Source organism: Typopeltis vanoorti, chromosome 14 (assembly GCF_054136105.1).
Source record: "Typopeltis vanoorti isolate ZY-2024b chromosome 14, IOZ_Tvanoo_1.0, whole genome shotgun sequence".
In the NCBI taxonomy this organism is placed as follows: domain Eukaryota; kingdom Metazoa; phylum Arthropoda; class Arachnida; order Uropygi; family Thelyphonidae; genus Typopeltis; species Typopeltis vanoorti.
Window position 1 is genome coordinate 22,718,780 of NC_143562.1, and position 19,267 is coordinate 22,738,046.

General features: G+C 36.0%; 1 non-coding gene across 1 annotated transcript; it reads right to left on the bottom strand.

Annotated features, from left to right (window-relative positions):
- Positions 1 to 18,939: 18,939 nt before the first annotated feature.
- On the bottom strand, positions 18,940 to 19,012 carry TRNAF-GAA (transfer RNA phenylalanine (anticodon GAA)). The gene has a single exon. It is a non-coding gene; the product is annotated as a tRNA-Phe (tRNA).
- Between the last annotated feature and the right edge of the window lie 255 nt (positions 19,013 to 19,267).

A 19,267-nucleotide genomic window follows, 5' to 3' on the forward strand; every position in this document is an offset into this window, starting at 1 on the left:
ATATTTTATTAACCGTAAAGCATCTACGTACAATCCAAATAAATATATATACATTTGTACATAGAATGCTTATTCTAATTGACATTTTGATTTACATTTCTTGATCTTAATAATATATATTATGTACAATTTATTTTTCCTTATTTTAACATCAATAATCTCAGTGTCTGCTTCTTCCTACAGTCCTTTTTACATGAGTTGAGCAGTATTTTCCTTTTAATGTAACATAACTTTACTATCCATGGAATTCTGTATTATGAATTTAAGTTACCAGTCATTTCTCTTTCCATAATTTCTATTTCTATTTCTATTTCCATAATTTCACATTTCTATTTCCATAATTCATATTTCCTTTTTATAATGAAATTCCTATAAGAGACACTTTTCCTTAAACCTATGTAAGGTTTGTTTTAAAATATACAATGGATTTTATATTGTTAACTAGCCTGACAATATTCATATATAAATGTACATATTTATACATGTATGTACATATACACACATATACATATATACCTATTACTATTTTACATATAATACATATAATTATTCTTTCGGAGACACTTCTTTATAGCCCTTTATTATGTTTGACTTGACCCTTTTACATTTGGACTGTAAACATTTTGGATTGTACATTATACATATACAGTTTGGATTATACATTATTAACTTATCATGAAGTGTTAAGCGCTATTTACATATACCATATTTATACATACACATGTAGTTATTTTACATAAATATTCTTAACATATAATTACTAAAACTTGTTTTTGCATATCATTACATGATTTATTGCTTCATTATTATCATTTTCAGATTGCAAATGTCTATATACATATGTAGTATTTTTTTTAACATAGAAGGAGAAGGTTACATTTTGGCAGATATTTGAGTTACCCACCGGATCAGCAAAATGTCATCAAGTTCTTCCACTATATAAACTGTCATTGACATTTTTTGATACATAAAAATAACCTACAACCTCTATAATTGACAAATATTATGCACAGAACTACAACTAATCATAGCATAAAGCAATTAATGTACAAATGGTTATACAGATTAATGAAAAAGTTTACAATATGCTTTTCTTTCGCTTATGTATATTTATTTTATCGTGTATATGTGTGTTTTATGCTTCTTTTTTAAATTTATTGGTGGGTCCTTTATTTCTATGATTTGCAGTTGTTCTTCGAATTCTGAGATGAGACCTACTTGCTGCCATTGGTGTTTTGTTATTTTATTTTTGTTTATGGTATCTGTGATTGTTTCTTTCAATATGTTGTTTATTTTCCTGAGTATGTCTGGTCCTGTTTCCCTTCCGTAAATTTTGTCGCATCTGTATGTCCAAATCGAGTACATGGTTGTTGTAATAATGATTGCTTTAGTTATACTAAAGCAATCATTATTACAACAACCATGCGTGTTCTGTAAGGGGTTGTTTGTGTTTTATGAATGTTTGAACCGTGTTCCATATTCGGGAGGTGTGAGGACAGTACATCATTAAGTGGTAAAGTGTTTCTGGTTGGGGACAAAAATGACATCTGGCAGGGCCTTGAAGAGGAATCCCTTTCGCTGTGCACCATATTTTGGTGGGCAAACAAGCGTGGTGTACTTTGTAGTAGAAGGTTTTTAATTTGGGGTTTATGGGCAGATTGAAAGCTTTTTTAAGTGCCTTTGATAGTCTTAATGTCCCTCTTTCAATCTCCCGGTGTTGTGGTGGTGGTGGTATAACTGTGCGCGTGAGTTTGATGTGTGCTGCTTTAGGTCTCATCTTCAAGAATTCGTTTATTCCTATGTATTTGTTAATGAAGTTGTAACCTTCCGCAATCTCGTGGAACATTCTTGGTGTTTTGCCACTCGAACGCGGAAGGGAACATATTACTTTGTCGGGCATTATCTTCTGCATATAATATATTATATATGCGCTCCACGCTTTTTCCTCCGTGTAAGCTCTCTCTATGATTTTTGCTCTCGCACTTAGAGTTTTTAGGTGTACGTTTATTAAGCCGAGTCCTCCCGCCTCAATGTCATGGAATATTATGGATCTTCTGATGGGTTCGTATTTGGAACCCCAGATGAACTTTGTGCACTCTCTGTGTATTCTGTCTACTGCTTGACCGTTGTAGTTGGTATTGTTCATGAGGTACCATATCTTACACAGTAGGTATTGATTGCATATTTTAGCTTTACTTGTTAGTGATAGTTGTCTGTGTCTCATCTGTGTAATTTTCTTGCTTATTTTTGTATGTGCAAGCTCCCATTGTGTGTTGTGTTGGATTTGTTCCCCTATGACGATCCCCAGTAGTGGTAGGTGTTTGTCTATTTTTATGTCGTTCGGCATGGTAGGCCTTTCTACCCACCTGCCGACGAACATCGCATGGCACTTGTGAAGGTTTACTTTCAGTGCTGACGCTTTTTCAAATTTTTTGAGTATGTTGTGAGCGAGTGTGAAGGACTCGGCTGTATTTACGGTTAGTATTACATCGTCGGCATAGGCGAGCACTTTTGTTTTTCCTTCACCTCCTATGTGAGTGCCCGCTATGCCGGGATGCTTAGATATTTCTCGTATCACCGGCTCTAAGGCGAGACCAAAAAGGATCACAGAGAGATTGTCTCCTTGTCTGACCGAGCATTTAATTTTGACCGGTGCAGACAGTTTCTTGTTTATGATTAGGCGAGACTCTGCTGTGGTGTAAATATTTGAAATCAGATTTTGAAATTTTTTCCCAAAACCTGTAGCTTTGATGACTTCATGTAGGTAATGATGACTCACTGAGTCAAAGGCCTTTTCAATGTCGAGACCTACCAGTAGACATGGTTGTTGTGATGCCTGGTAGTGCTCGTATATACATCGAATTTGAAGGATATTGTCTTCTATTTTGCGGCCTTTTATTTCGCAGGTTTGGGATTTGGATATGATCTGGTTTATGTGTCTCTGCACTCTTTCGGAAATAATTTTAGTTAATATTTTTTGGTTTGTATTGAGGAGTGTGATTCCTCTCCATTGTGTCTCTTCGTTGTTTGCTGTGTCTTTCTTTTTTGGGAATTAATGCTATGTAGCCGAGGTTGAAATGTTCTGGGATGCTCTCCGAATTGTCTATTTCGGATAGCATTTTCACAAATAGTGTCTCAAACAGGGGGTAGTACGCCTTGTAAAACTCCGCAGTGAGGCCGTCGGGACCTGGGGATTTGTGTAATGATAGGGATTTTATGATTTTCTTGCATTCTGTTGGCGTGATTGGTGAGTCTAGGTGTTCTGCCTCCTTGTCTGTGAGTCTTGGTAGTTGTGTCAAGAAGTTTTGTGTTACAGTTTCGTCGTTTTCTTTTTCAGAGAATGCTCTCCCCAACTGAGTTATTTCGGCATATGCTTTATGTGCCATCTGTTTACTCCTTTCTTTAAAATGTCGATCATTTCTTAGTAAAATATATTAAGATAATATTAAGAGAAGCTGGGACCCTTTATATTACGCCCAGTGGCATTGGAACGTCGGTGTATTAAACACAAACGATTCATACGTACCTTTTTTAAATACGACAACTCTAAGCCACATATGTTGCTTGCAGAAAGATGAAAGAATTGGATATCAATTCCAATAATTCCATTCGTTGTTTTGTACGCAAGAGCTCATCAGAAAATCGACGGTAGAATACATATGAGTCATAAATAAATACTATTTAGGATTAGGAACACCAGATGGCAGCAAATGTAAACAAATGTAAACAACTATAAACAAATAAAAAGAGCATTATTCGCATTTTTTATTTGTTTATAGTTGTACACCCGTAGACGGTGATCTGCGGGGATGGAGTGAGTGATTTCGGATATAAAACAAAAAAAAAAAAAAAAAATAGAAACCTTCGCTTTTCATGCTCATTCTGATTCTCTCCTGAGTGAGTATTTCTGATGGTGTGCTATTATTTTTCTTACTACGCTGAGAACAATTCCAAATACAAACTACAAATCTTACATAAATTAAGTTTACATAAACTTTTTCTGTTTTAATTTTTTAAGAAATAGTATCACAATATTTTATACGATCTTTCAGTTACTCTGCGAGTCATACAGCGGTTTCAAATGGGCACGCGAATGACAGTTTAGAGCAGACAAATCGGCCAGATAACACACAATTAACAGGTTAAACAATGTCATCAACGGTACTAAATTGTTCGCTGATGATAGATGGATAGACAGAACAATCCAAGTCTGATATACTGCACTTACAGAATTATCTGAATAGAATTGAAGGGTGGAGAAATTTATTTATTTATTTATTCGTATGGAGTTTCCTTCCTTTTCTTCACCGTCCCTATTGAGGCGAGTTGAGCACCTCATTGGGGGGTTAAGTATTTATGGCTGTAGATCCGTGTGTGTTCACGGGGCCGGTTTGCATGCTGGCGGGATGAAAAACCCCAGATGAACTGGGGAAAAAAAAACTCCTGTCCACGCCTAAGACCAGCTAACTGGGCTCTGGCTGAGGAAGATCCTTAAGCTCCTCACGTCGGCGACGGGATTCGAACCCAGGACACTTCTTCTCCAGGCATATGGTTGCGAAGCGCATAGCAACTAGGCTAACCGCGCGGACGGTGGAGAAATAATGGCTGTCAATGCAATAGTAGTAAGTGTAAAGTTATGAACTTCGTCATGATAAGACGAAATCTCGGTGTAGTTCAGGCGTAGTCATATTACTCTGTCTTGTGAGGAGGCCAATTACTTATCCTTATATGTCAATGTCCGTTTGAACTTCTAATTCCTATCCACCATGACTCCAAGATCTCTAGGAATCTGAAATTCAAAGGTCACATAGCAAAAACTACAAATGTAACTCAGAGTGTGAATGTGATTTTGAAAGGAACATTTTGTAAAGATTAGGAACTAATTTTGTCTCTATACAAGGCTTGATACAATTACAAGTACACTAGTGTTGGCAAATTTCGTCTCTCTGGGTTCGAGAATACATGGACTGTACACAGAAGTAAAAGAGGTGATATGATAGAGGTCTTAAACTTCTGAGAGGGTGTTGTAGGATATCGTCTGATAAACGTTTTCGTTATATGGACGATGGGAAAAGGCCAAGGGGCATCCACGGAAATTTTCTGTGTACAGTTAAGAAAGGAGCAGGGCCTGACAAGCCAATCAGAATTCTGTATATACATTACTAAAAATGACGTCAATAGGCTGAAATTGTGGACAAATGATAATGGCTATCAGTTCAATATTTATCAGTTCAATACACTCATTACAGCCATTAACAGAAATGACCAAATTACAGGAACAGACAGACGGAAAAAGTGACGCCAAAATTTTAGCGAATGCGATGACGTCACTTTGACATTAGGAAATTAAGAAATCTTGGATAAAACAGCAAAATCCCACTGCAGAATAATTGGCAAGTGGGATCTTCGAACCAAAGACACCTTCAGGAATAAAAGCAGGCAACCAATCATCTACCAGTACTGGGCATCAAAATCGAAGGCATAGAAACACACGAAGAACAGTGGAAAAAAAACTCCATGACGGAACAAAGAAAACAATACATGTAATGTCCCCTAGACAGCTATTCATCATACGGGAAAGCTCGGGTAAGTAACATATACCTAACGTCTCGCCTGTGGTGTAAGTTACTGGACATCCCGAATCACTGAAAGTGGGCAAAGAAAATACACGGGGTCTGCGCTATACACATCTGGGGTTCTCAGGACGAACCCATGCGCAGGTCAACATTCTTTCATGAAGTTGAAGCTGGAGGTTAAGCACTGCTAAATATTCATGTGAAAACTCTCATCGCCAGAGCAATAACAGCAACACAGACACACAAAAACGTACCATGCATACACAGCAACATTCCTACAAAACTGTCTACCCTTCAGGTTTATCTGTTCACTAATTAGAAATCAAAACACCAAGCCGGAAGATGTTTATCGAAATAGCTGGGGGGATACTCATACGTAGTGAGACATGCCGATATTGAAACCCTATTAACAACCAACCCAAGAAAGCTTTATAAAATTATATTACACACTTTAATATAATTCAAAATTACTTAAAAATTACTATAACAAATGTTATGCCTTTAATTGTAATGTCCAAATATTGAAAAAGACGGAGTAATCACGATAAGCACTACGAACACTCTACTACTGGCGCAAACTGCATATAAACAACAGTGGAACTGCGTGAAGAACATGCCGAATTACGCTAATAGTTCGCATCTCACTATGACGTGCTTATGCTTGCGCGTGTAGTAATATGACACTGTGGTAAACACAGTAATGCTAGCGTCCTTCGTTCTCCTAAGTGCTACAAGATGGATTTTTATTTTTTTTTTATACAAAATAAGAGACTTGTATAGGATTGTTGATGATAAAATTAAATATTACGAGCAAATATAAATAAATTAATAAATATATTTATATATCGAAAAAAATTGGGGGTGCTACAGTTCCGCAATGCCTATATAAGTTCCGCCCCTGTTAATCAATAATAACCCCTGTTCATAATAACCCCTGTCAATAATAACCCCTGTTCATCAATAATAAGAATGCTAACAGAGCCGCCTTCCTTCCTAATATCTTCATTCTTAATACAATATATATATATATATATATATATATATATATATATATATATATATATATATATATATATATATATATATATATATATATATATATATATATATATATATATATATATATATATATATATATATATATATATATATATATATAATTGATTTTTATTATATTATACAAGATATCTATAAGTAAAGAAGAAACTACTAATAAGAGAAAAGATGAACAGAAAACATGGTTTGGTGTTTTATTGATTTTTATTTCATATATTAAAATATATTGATATAATATACGAAAATAGACATGGCATGCTTCTAATAAGAACAGGGGTGGATTGGAAATTCTTTATTAGAAATTGTCAGGAACGTTCAAACTCTCATCTTCGATAACACCTTGGCTCGTCTCTGTTTCCGTAATAGAAGATTATCTCCTTTGTCGGACCACCATCTTTTTCACTGGGAAGGTCCTCGTAAGACCACCAGATGGGAGGTGACGAGTTATTCTGCTTCGTTCAACCTCATTTTCGAAGCATTCCGTAAAAAGTTGAAGCCTTTTTCAAACGACCGATTTACATGTTAGCGGGATGAAAAAACCCGAGAATCCGGGGAAAAAACCCTGCCAACTGGAGAAGAGAATCGGCTATTTCACCTTCACTTGAAAAGTGCCCTGAGGGATGTTCTTCGCTTCTAAGTCGGGAATTCAACCCCCACGGAGATTTCCAAATGAAGGGAGAATTTTGCTAAAGACTTCGCCACGGTGTTGATTTCGATATTTAAATGCATTTCGAATATATAGGCATAAAGAAAATGATTTCAATTGCAACTGCTGCAGATAAGACCAGTATAAGAAATCTGTAATCTATTGTATAAGGAATTGTTTCAAAATATAATCCAGTAAACACATAAGATACGACTTTAGTGTTGAATCATCCTATCTAAATATGTAGAATATAAAATATAGCAAAAAATAAAATACAGTGTGAAATGTTAAATATTATACAGACATAATATATTTGATAAATATATCATATTTAACAAGAGAAACGTATTCGCATATATTGTTTGTAAGGGTAAAATTCTAATTACCTTCAAAGTTTTATTTAAAAAAAAAATCTGAAAATATTAGCCTTTGCCTTTCGTGTTTTAATCCGAAAAACCTTTCCACTGCTGCAATCTTTATGAGCGATGATGCCAACTCTTGTATAAAGTATATGTTACAGTTAACAGCAGAGTACATTGCAATGGACTCCACAGTGATCGGATATATGTTAAAATGTAGTCATCGTTTTAAGCCTTATTTGCTGCAGTTTGCCTCTTATATTCCTAAAATTATTTCCAAATGAATTTTTCAAGCACATTTATGTAATGTTACCGCGCTCGTGTCTTCAGTGTCGGTAGAAATGGCTTCCACCATCCGTTCCTTCAGCTCCACCTCAACCACTTCCGCACCGCAAGACGATGGCCCTCGAAGGGGTATCACTGTCCCACAGAGCTGAACGTGTCGCCGTGAACCCCCACGACCACGCCTCGTATCACGGTTAGAACAGGTGGATCACCCGAGTGGTTCCATTTCCACTGGGCTACTGCGCAGCTGATAGAAAGAATGAGGGAGCATTGAAAGGGATGTGGACCCACAAGAATCTCACGCATTGGTCCAAACGAAGATCTTTCGCGTTTAATAGAAATTAGCTCAAAGACATCTAAAAGGCATAAAGAGACATTCTGAGATTTACTTGCGTTCACCAGTTGGTTTGTTATTGCCGGCAGGAAAAAACCTCAGTTTTCGAGAGAACACACCGACGCACATTGGCCGAAACCAGATGCTGCCGGCATCCATCTCAATGGGGAAAAAGGTTTCTACCTGCTGACTATGAGTAAAGTTCGAAACTTGAGTAGTTCACAAACCTTTCAAATAACCCTCTTAAGACCGAACTGCACAGCGAAGCCAATTCATGTTGGAAACTCCGACACGAGTTTCCGTAGACAAATCCAACTAACACTAAAGGTTGGATTAATTCCATTGTAGTCCACTTTCACTGTTGCCATGCAGACGAGAACAAAGTCATTTCTATTATGATTATTACCGAATATCTAAATAGCAGAGTCAAAATATTTGTTGTTATCCTCTTAATTTCTTTGTTGGGTTTGAATATTTTTTCTCTCTCCCTGATTGGTTAAACATTAAAGAACGCAAACTCAGTTCAATCTAGAAATAAAATAAAAAATAGACCTCTGAATATTGATCTAATTCTCTGCTTACGTATCGACTTAAAGTTTTCATTCTATTACAAATGCAAAACTGGAAAGCACCAGTGGCGGTTGGTGGCTTGAAATTGCCATCGTTCTCCACGTATTATACAGAAAGCGATTTGCACGCCGAAATAGCTCAGTTGGGAGAGCGTTAGACTGAAGATCTAAAGGTCCAGGATTTCGGCAATTTTTTTTCCCACCTTGATCCTTTTTCTCATTATTTCATTTAATTTAACTTCAATTTTAATTTAATAATAGCGCGAATAAAAGCAGAAAGATTTTCTACCTTTATTTATTTAATTAGAGTCATGTAGTGATCCACAATATAATATCTGAAATATCAAAAGAGAAAACGTTGTATTTGTGTGATTTTTTTTAATTCTGGATGTTGTTTGCTAGTATTACATCCAGGAAAAAACAAAAAGCTGCTGCTGAAACCCGGGATCGAACCAGGGACTTTTAGATCTTCAGTCTAACGTTCTCCAAACTGAGCTCTTTCGGCATATGCTTCTTGTATCATCTGTTTACTCCTTTCTTTAAAATGTCGATCATTTCTTAGTAAAACATATTAAGATAATATTAACAGAAGCTCAGACCCTTTAAATTACGCCCATTGGCATTGGAACGTCGGTGTATTAAACACAAACGATTCATACGTACCTCTTTTAAATAGGACTGCGCTAAGCCACATATGTTGCTTGCAGAAAGATGAAAGAATTGGATATCAATTTCAATAATTCTATTCATTGTTTTGTACACAACAGCTCATCAGAAAATCGACGGTAGAATACATATGAGTCATAAATAAATACTATTTAGGATTAGAAACGCCAGATGGCAGCAAATGTATACAAATGTAAACAACTATAAACAAATAAAAACTGAAGGGCAGAGGATTATTCACATTTTTTGTTTGTTTAAAGTTGTACACCTGTAGACAGTGACCTGCCGGGATGGAGTGAGTGATTTCGGATACAAAACCAAAAAATGAAAAATAGAAACATTCGCTTTTCATGCTCATTCTGATTCTCTCCTGACTGAGTATTTCTGATGGTGTGCTATTATTTTTCTTACTACGCTGAGCTGAGAACAATTCCAAATACAAACTACAAATCTTACATAAATTAAGTGTACATAAACTTTTTGTTTTCATATTTTAAGAAATAGTATCACAATATTTTATACGAACATCCTGTCTTTCAGTTACTTGGCGAGTCATATAGAGGTTTCAAAATGGCTAGATTAGCACGCGAATGACAGTTTAGGAGTAGGCAAATCGGCCAGAGAATACACACAATTAACAGGTAAAACAATGTTATCAACGGCACTAGATTGTTCATTGGAGATGGATGGATGGACAGAACAATCCAAGTCTGATATACTGCACTTACAGAATTATCTGAATAGAATTGAAGGGTGGAGAAATTTATTTATTTATTTATTCGTATGGAGTTTCCTCCCTTTTCTTCCCCGTCCTATTCGGGCGAGTTGGGTTCCCTCGTGGGGGGGTTAAGAATTTATGGCTGTAGATCCGTGTGTGTTCACGGGGCCGGTTTGCATGCTCGCCAGATGAAAAACCCCAGATAAACTGGGGAAAAAACCTTCCTGTCCACGCCCAAGACCAGCTAACTTGGCTATGGCTGAGGAAGATCCTTAATCTCCTCACATTGGAGACGGGAATCGAACCCAGGACACTCCTTTCCCAGACATATGGTTGCGAAGCGCATAGCCACTAGGCTAACCGCGCGGACGGTGGAGAAATAATGGCTGTCAATGCAATAGTAGTAAGTGTAAAGTTATGAACTTCGTCATGATAAGACGAAATCTCGGTGTAGTCCAGGAGTAGTCGTATCAAGGTCTTGTAAAGAGGCAAATAATTTACTTATCCTTATATGTCAATATTCGTTTGAACTTCTAATTCCTATCTACCATGACTCCAAGATCTCTAGGAATCTGAAAATCAAAGGTCACATAGCAAAAACTACAAATGCAACTCAGAGGATGAATGCGATGTTGAAAGGAACAACCTGTAAAGATTAGGAAGTAAGTTTGTCTCTTTACAAAGCTTGATACAATTACATCTGGACTAGTGTTAGCAAATGTCGTCTCTCTGGGTTCGAGAATAAATGGACTGTCCACAGAAGTAAAAGGGGTGATATGATAGAGGTCTTAAATTTCTGAGAGAGTGTTGTAGGATATCGTCTGATAAACGTTTAGGTTATATGGAAGATGGGAAAAGGCCAAGGGGCATCTGCAGAGTTTTCTATGTACAGTTAAGAAAGGAGGGGGGCCTGACAAGCCAATCAGAATTCTGTATATACATTACTAAAAATGACTTCAATAGGTTGAAATTGTGGACAAATGATAATGGCTCTCAGATCAATATTGGTGAGTGTATAAAGTTATGTACTTTGGCTCGATGAGATTTCCAATTACCAGTTATATTAGTGGGATTATATTTGGAAAAATTGATGAGACTAGGGCTTGGAGTTATGGTGGATAGGAAATTGACATTCAAAGGTCACATAGCAAATATAACTCAGATGTTAATTGCAATGATGAAAGAAACATACAGAAGCTGTGGAGAAGGTTCAAAGATTTAGATGATATCGGCATTCTAGAATATAGATTATGAGGACACGCTCTCACTCTGTCTCCTCGTAATATACATTCCATAATCTCAGTAGAAATTGAGTATCTAAGGATTACGGAAATAAAAAATATAACAAAAAAATTCCATCAACTGGTATTTACATTGAATACATTGCACCTCTTGGATGTGCCGCATAATAATAATAACAATCGATTCGAGATCTCGTTATTAAGAATAGAATAGTGATGCCTTTTGTTTCCCTATAGCAAGTGGGCGAGCTCGTTTTAGCTCTGTCCAATTTTTAGAGACTGACGAGGCAGTTCAATCTCCACCAATAGCCAATCAGAGATAGCTGGCCGAAGACAGTCACTAATTATAGTGCACCAGTGAAGAGATGCGACTGGCAAGTGTAGCCATCTTGTGGTCCCTAATCCTAACGCTATGTTTTACTGTCTGATTTGATCACGCAGTGCCTAATGCTGCTTTATTCTTGTTTATTAAAAATAAATAAACAAAAAAAAGGCTTTATCGGACTTAGATGTTTCGAAAATTTTCACCAATTATATACACCGAGTTTTTACTGATATTATAGACTTTTTTTCTCCAGTGGAATGAGATTATATTTGTAACTGTTTTCCACGTTATATAAAGATGAATAGGCAAATGCCGAAAATAGCTCAGTTGGGAGAGCAAAAATATGCAACTAATACTTATTATCGAAAATATGGTACCTCATAAACAATAGTAGTAATAATGGCAACGAAGTGGAGAAAATACACAGAGAATGCGCAAAATTTATTTGGGGTTTGAAATACGAACCCATGAGAAGGTCAACAATATTTCACGATATAGAAGCTGGAGGACTTGGACTAATAAACGTACACCTAAAAGCTCTAACTGCAAGAGCAAAACTCATAGGGAGAACTTATTCGAAAAAAAATAGCATGAAGAACATATGTCATATATTATATATATACTTATGTATATATATAATATATGACATATATATACTGCCCCCATACCTCTCCAATACGGAACACTTTTCAGAAATTAATAAACTACAAAGAACCTATCACAGAACACACACTATTCTGGTTAAATGAAGGAGACATAAACGTCACCACAGCAATCATCATCATAACAACAATGTATTCCATCTGGACGTACAGATGGGACAAAATTTATGAAAAAGAAACGTTTAGGTCCAGACGTACTCAGAAAACTCAACAGTCAATTAAAAGAAATCATCACAGATACAATACATAAGAAAAGAAAATCAGAAGACACTAATGGCCGCAGATAGGTTTTATTTCAGAAGAATTCGAAGAAAAAGTACACATCATAGAAATAAAAGAATCACCGTAAAGAAAAAACATTAAAACAAGTTGGAGGACTTGGACTAATAAACATACACCTCAAAGCTCTAACTGCAAGAGCAAAACTCATAGAGAGAAAGGCAACAAAAATCACAAAATAGAAAGATGACAAGTAAAAATGTAAATGTACATGTGTATATATATAAGTGTACAAGTATTGTATATATACGGGAAGCAAACATTGAATATGCCAACAGTAACTGATCCCTTTAAGATAAATTAATAATATTGTACTAACTCAACATGTAACTTATGATATACTGCCAAAAATATATATATCTACTTGTATATATGGAAGCAAACAATGGATATCCGTTAGCAACAACTTCTACCATAAGATAACCTAATAATGTTATAGAAATTAATATGCAACCTATGATATATTGAAAAATAGGTGGAAACTGTAGGTGGAAATAAACACTGAGCATGGCATGCTATCATTTTCTAAATGAAAATGAAATGTGAATAAAAAATGTTAAGTAAAATAAGTATATTATCTATACATTGTATATATATCTTGTAAATAGTTCCTCCAAATGTACATAGATGCTATGGTGAAAATAATATATACTTAGTTGGGAGAGCGTTGGACTGACGATCTAAAGGTCTGTGGTTCGTTCCCGGGTTAAGGCAGTGAAACGCGTTTACTTCAATTTTTTTTAAAGATATTTATTCTCTAAATATTTTTAAGATCAATGCACCTATTGCATTAGCGGAACGGAAGTGAATGACTTTACATTTACTGACATTGAACTAACATCCATTTTCCCATACCCACAATTCTGGCCTATTCAAATTATTCTGCAAGTACTGCATATCACCAAGGGTGGTGCATTCGTGTACAGACATAATAATTTACCTGTTTTTTTTTCTTTTGTTTTGCCTTGTTTGTTATCTGCCCGAGACAGTTGGACACCTTATATATTTGATAAATATATTATATTTAACAAGAGAAACGTATTCGTATATATTGTTTGTAAGAGTAAAATTCTAATTACCCTCATAGTTTTGTTTAAAAAAAATCTGAAAATATTAGCCTTTGCCTTTCGTATTTTAATCCGATAAACCTTTTCACTCTATTGGCAATGATGCAAACTCTTGTAAAAGGGGATGTTACAGTTAACAGCAGTGTACATTGCAATGGACTCCACTGTGATCAGAAATATGTTAAAATATAGTCATCGTTTTAAGCCTTATTTGCTGCAGTTTGCCTCTTATATTCCTAAAATTATTTCAAAATGAATTTTTTTAAGCACATTTATGTAATGTTAGAAATGTCTTCAGTGTCGGTAGAAATGGCTTCCACCATCCGTTCGTTCAGCTCCACCTTAACCTCTTCCGCACGGCAAGACGATGGCCCTCGAAGGGGTACCACTGTCCCACAGAGCTGAACGTCGCCGTGAACCCCCACGACCTCGCCTCGTATCACGGTTAGAACAGGTGGATCACCCGAGTGGTTCCATTTCCACTGGGCTATTGAACAGCTAATAGAAAGAATGAGGGAGCATTGAAAGGGATGTGGACCCACAAGATTCTCATGCATTGGTCCAAACGAAGATCTTTCACGTTTGATAGAATTTAGTAAATAGAATTTAGGCAATAACAAACCAACTGGTGAACGCCAGAGATTTACTGGCGTTCACCTTTTGGTTTGTTATTGCCGGCAGGGAAAAACCTCAGTTTCCGAGAGAAAACACCGACGCACACTGGCCGAAACCAGGTGCTGCAGGCATCCATCTCAATGGGGAAAAAGGCTTCTACCTGCTGGCTATGAGTAAAGTTCGAAACCTGTGTAGTTCACAAACCATTCAAATAACCCTCATAAGACCGAACTGCACAGCGAAGCCAATTCATGTTGGACACTCCGACACGAGTTTTCGTACACAAATCCAACTAACACTAAAGGTTGGATTAATTCCATTGTAGTCCACTTTCACTGTTGCCATGCAGACTAGAACAAAGTAATTTCTATTATGATTATTACCGAATATCTAAACAGCAGAGCAAAAATATTTGTTGTTATCCTCTTAATTTCTTTGTTGGGTTTGAATATTTTTTCTCTCTCCCTGATTGGTTAAACATTAAAGAACGCAAACTCAGTTCAATCTACAAATAAAATAAAAAAATAGACTTCTGAATACTGATCTAATTCTCTGCTTACGTATCGATTTAAAGTTTTCATTGTATTATAAATTCAAAACTGGAAAGCATCAGTTGCGGCTCGTGGCTTGAAATCGTGGAGGTGATGCAACTTTCGAAATATCCATACACACTGTAAGTACAATGTATACGTCGTGTTTGGATAAAATGTCAAAATTATGGTAAAAATAAAAAAAAATTAAAAATGTAAAAATATTGTTTATTATCGATAAAATGATACAGTTTAGTATAATTCAAAATTACTTAAAAATAAAACCCATTATCATAACGCCAAGAACGTTCTATAATAAAAATTATAGCAAATGTTACGTCTTTAATTGTAATGTCCAAATATTTAAAGAGACGGAGTAAACACGATAAGCACTACGAACACTCAACTACTAGCGCAAACTGAATATAAACAACTGTGGAACTGCGCGATGGACAGTGCCGCATTACCCTAATAGCTCGCATCTGAATAATATTTTTCATGTTTCATGTGTTTGAGTAGGCGGAGATCACCAAGTCCAGCTTCTCTTCTGTTGAGTAAAAATAGATTTAAAAATTTTTTTCCGAATCTTTTAAGAGCCTTCGTAGAGCAAGTGGAAGAACAACAGTACGTTACTCTCTTCGATTAGAAAAGGCCTAAGTTCGATCCTCGTCATGCCAGGAGGAATCTTTATATGGTCATTTTCAATTGAAGGTCTGGTAGCTGATCTCATACGGAAGTAGCAGGGTTTTTCTCCAGGAAATTCGATTTTTTTTTATCCCGTATATAGACAAATCGGTCCTTCAGAACACAAGCAATTTACAGACAAAAATACTAACCGTGTTGATGGTTGTTGTGGCCAGTAGATGGCGTTGATGTAGGTGATTGGTAGCAGAGGTTCTTTTTAGTAGTGGGGACGGGAAATGGTACAGTAGGTGTCCTCCTGCGATCTTCGGACTCCTTGGAGGTGTCACGAATAATAATACTAATAATAATCTTTAATTTTTTAAAAAAGTTTTACCATAATTTCGATATTTTATTCAAACACGTATACATACACTGTACTTACAGTGTGTATATATATTTCGAAAGTTGCAGCACCCCACCACAATTCAAGTCACGAGCCGCCACTGACAGTAACTATTACTAATACATTATAAAAAAAAAAGAAAAGAAGACAAAATTATATGAAATTCATTGTTAAAAAAAAAACTAGACAAAATATTTTGTAAATGTATAATATACAATCATAATTTTAATAATAAAAATGATTGAATCAAAAAAAAAATTATTATTATTATTATTATTATATGTGATTTTTATCATTTTTAAAATTTGTAATTTCTATAATTTTATAATGTAATCATTATATGTGTGCAAGTCATAATAAAGTGTTTTTTTTTAAAAATAATTTGGCATGATCTATTTTGTACGAGAACATCCGAGTATATAGTCATCCTTAAAATCACTTTCATAATAAAGCAAGCGTATCAGATTGTACTATTCAAAGAAGATAAAATAGAAAAATTAAAACAATAATAATAAATTGGAAGTTGATCACCCGTTGAATGCCTGACTCTCGGAGCTGCTGTTGGTACTTCGGTTGGTAACTCTTAGTTGGAAGGATCTGAGATACCCCCCCCTCCCCCAGAATGTAAAGAATCATTACTTGTTTAAGTTAAGGGATATTACATCCCATGTAGTTTCTTAGCCGAATAAGAAACTCAAAGAGTTTCATGCCGAATATAGTAGAAACTATATAAAGTTCGGCGATTCCAAGCGTAAGCAAATACCTGGATACTGCAGCACTGGTCCCAAAGGGTAGTGCAAGCTGGGGCAACTCGTGGTAGAAGTGGAGCGAGCTCCGATCACTATTCTTGATATTTGCCCATAATGTGAACTTAGCTCCTAGGAACTGTATTTTTGTTCACATTATGAGAGAAGGTCACTACCCAGACCGGTTTCGACCTTTATTGAGGTCTCATCAGTGAGTAGCCAGACCTAGTTAATATCAAGATTGTAGCGAACAGAACTTATTAACTAGGTCTGGCTACTCACTGATGAGACCTCAATAAAGGTCGAAACCGGTCTGGGTAGTGACCTTCTCTCATAATGTGAACAAAAATACAGTTCCTAGGAGCTAAGTTCACATTATGGGCAAATATCAAGAATAGTGATCGGAGCTCGCTCCACTTCTACCACGAGTTGCCCCAGCTTGCACTACCCTTTGGGACCAGTGCTGCAGTATCCAGGTATTTGCTTACGCTTGGAATCGCCGAACTTTATATAGTTTCTACTATATTCGGCATGAAACTCTTTGAGTTTCTTATTCGGCTAAGAAACTACATGGGATGTAATATCCCTTAACTTAAACAAGTTATATGTCGCCGAATTGAAGCCTTTGGCTCTTCACATATCTAAGAATCATTACAATCTTGGCAACAAAGTGTTCCTTATAGTTCCCAGCGACGAACTCTGTTCGTCGATGAGTCGCAAATATTCCACAGCACTCCACATTTCCTCCTTCGCTAACATATGATGAGATTCGTACCCATCCTAGATGGATAAGAAATTCCATCTAGGATACAAAAAGGACTTTTATGAGGGATTTTTTAAGGTGAGTTAGCCAGTCTCACACTTTTGTGGAAGATATTTTTCTCCCAGAAAAAGAAAATCAGCTAACGCCTTTTTTATTCTCGTATAGGGCTAAAGCGAGGCCGTTTTAGCCCTATCTAATTTTTGGAGACTGAGTGAGCAGTTCAATCTCCACTGGCAGCCAATTAGTGATAGCTGGGCAAGGGCGATCACTAGGCATGCAATGAAGAGATGACTAACAAGTGCCGCCATTTAGTGGTACCTAACCCTAACACAATTTTTTTTTATTATTGTGAAAATAGAGTGGGTTTTACGGTCGATTTTCTTGAGTTTAAGGGACGAAAAATCAGTTTTCGGAAGCAAAAACCTGCTTGCCAGGACCAGAGATCGACTAACTCGGTCGAAGAAAGGCTTAGAAAAAGTACCTGAGTCGGCGACTAGAATCGAACTCGTGACGCTCTTTCTTCAGTCGGTTTATTGCTGAGGAGTATAAACACCACTTCCACTGAAACAATACGCATTACGAAAAAATAAATCCTGACGTATTGTTGTAGTTAGTCTTTGGCACAAGTAAATGCTATGTAAGTGATACGTCACAAAAGAATCTTAAACACGTGCAAACTGGAATATGCTATTAGCATATGATTTGTCTAAACCTGCTTCCTGGTAATTGTAATTAATGTGTTCGTTCCTTTCTTAAATTTGGTTTATTCTTTAATAAATTTTTGAATGAACACCTATAAAGATATTATCCATATTTCATTTGTCTGTTTTGCATAAAAACTAACAATGCATTTCTCATCAAGGAGGGCAGATTGCGATAAATGAGTTACGCCCTGCTGAAGAACTCTCACGTTTCTTTTAATGTTCGTTAGCCAATTAGGATTTCTCACGTTTAAGCTTAAAAACGAAATTTATATTTTTTATTTATTTAATTATTATTTTTGTTTTTTTATTCATGCAAAGTTTTCTTCCACTTCGGGAAGATCCACAGTTTTGTATAAGTGCATTATTGTAAGTAAAAAATTATAAATAATAAAATAAATAAATCTGCTGGCGTTTTTTTTTTTTTTTTCCCGAAAGGGAGCGCAACATTCTTTGAGCTTTAGCTTTTGTTAATCGGCAGGCGACTATACTCCACCCTTGCCTTTTGTGACAATGACTTGTTGACTATAGTTCCACCCTCTTCCTAGAAGAACGGCGACAAAAATATGGTCTACATCTGCTGCCACCTTGTGTTCTTAATCGCAATTAACTATTCTTAAGCCGAATCCTTTCAAGATAACGTTTCAAATTGTTTCTACTGTCGATTTTTTGGAGTTGCGAGGTTAATTACTCAAGTTTCTTCCTAGGGGAGGGAAAGCACTTTCCATTTTTATTTTCGTACTATATTAAAAAAATAAATAAAAAATGCAAGTCTGCCGAAACCCGGGATCGAACCAGGGACCTTTAGATCTTCAGTCTAACGCTCTCCCAACTGAGCTATTTCGGCATCTGTTCCAAATACTCATTTTTTATTTATTCGTTTTTGAAATCAAAATATCACGCATACAAAATCAGGATATCCATAATTTATAAATAAAATGCCTGTGTAGCTCAGTGGAAGTGGTGCATATAAAAAAAAAATAGTAATATGCGAAATAGACACCTTTCTGTGAGAGGCAAACTAGGATTTCCAATATGTACTTAGCCACTCGACTGTGATCCAAAATACATAACATTCCATACCACGAACAATGGGCAGATA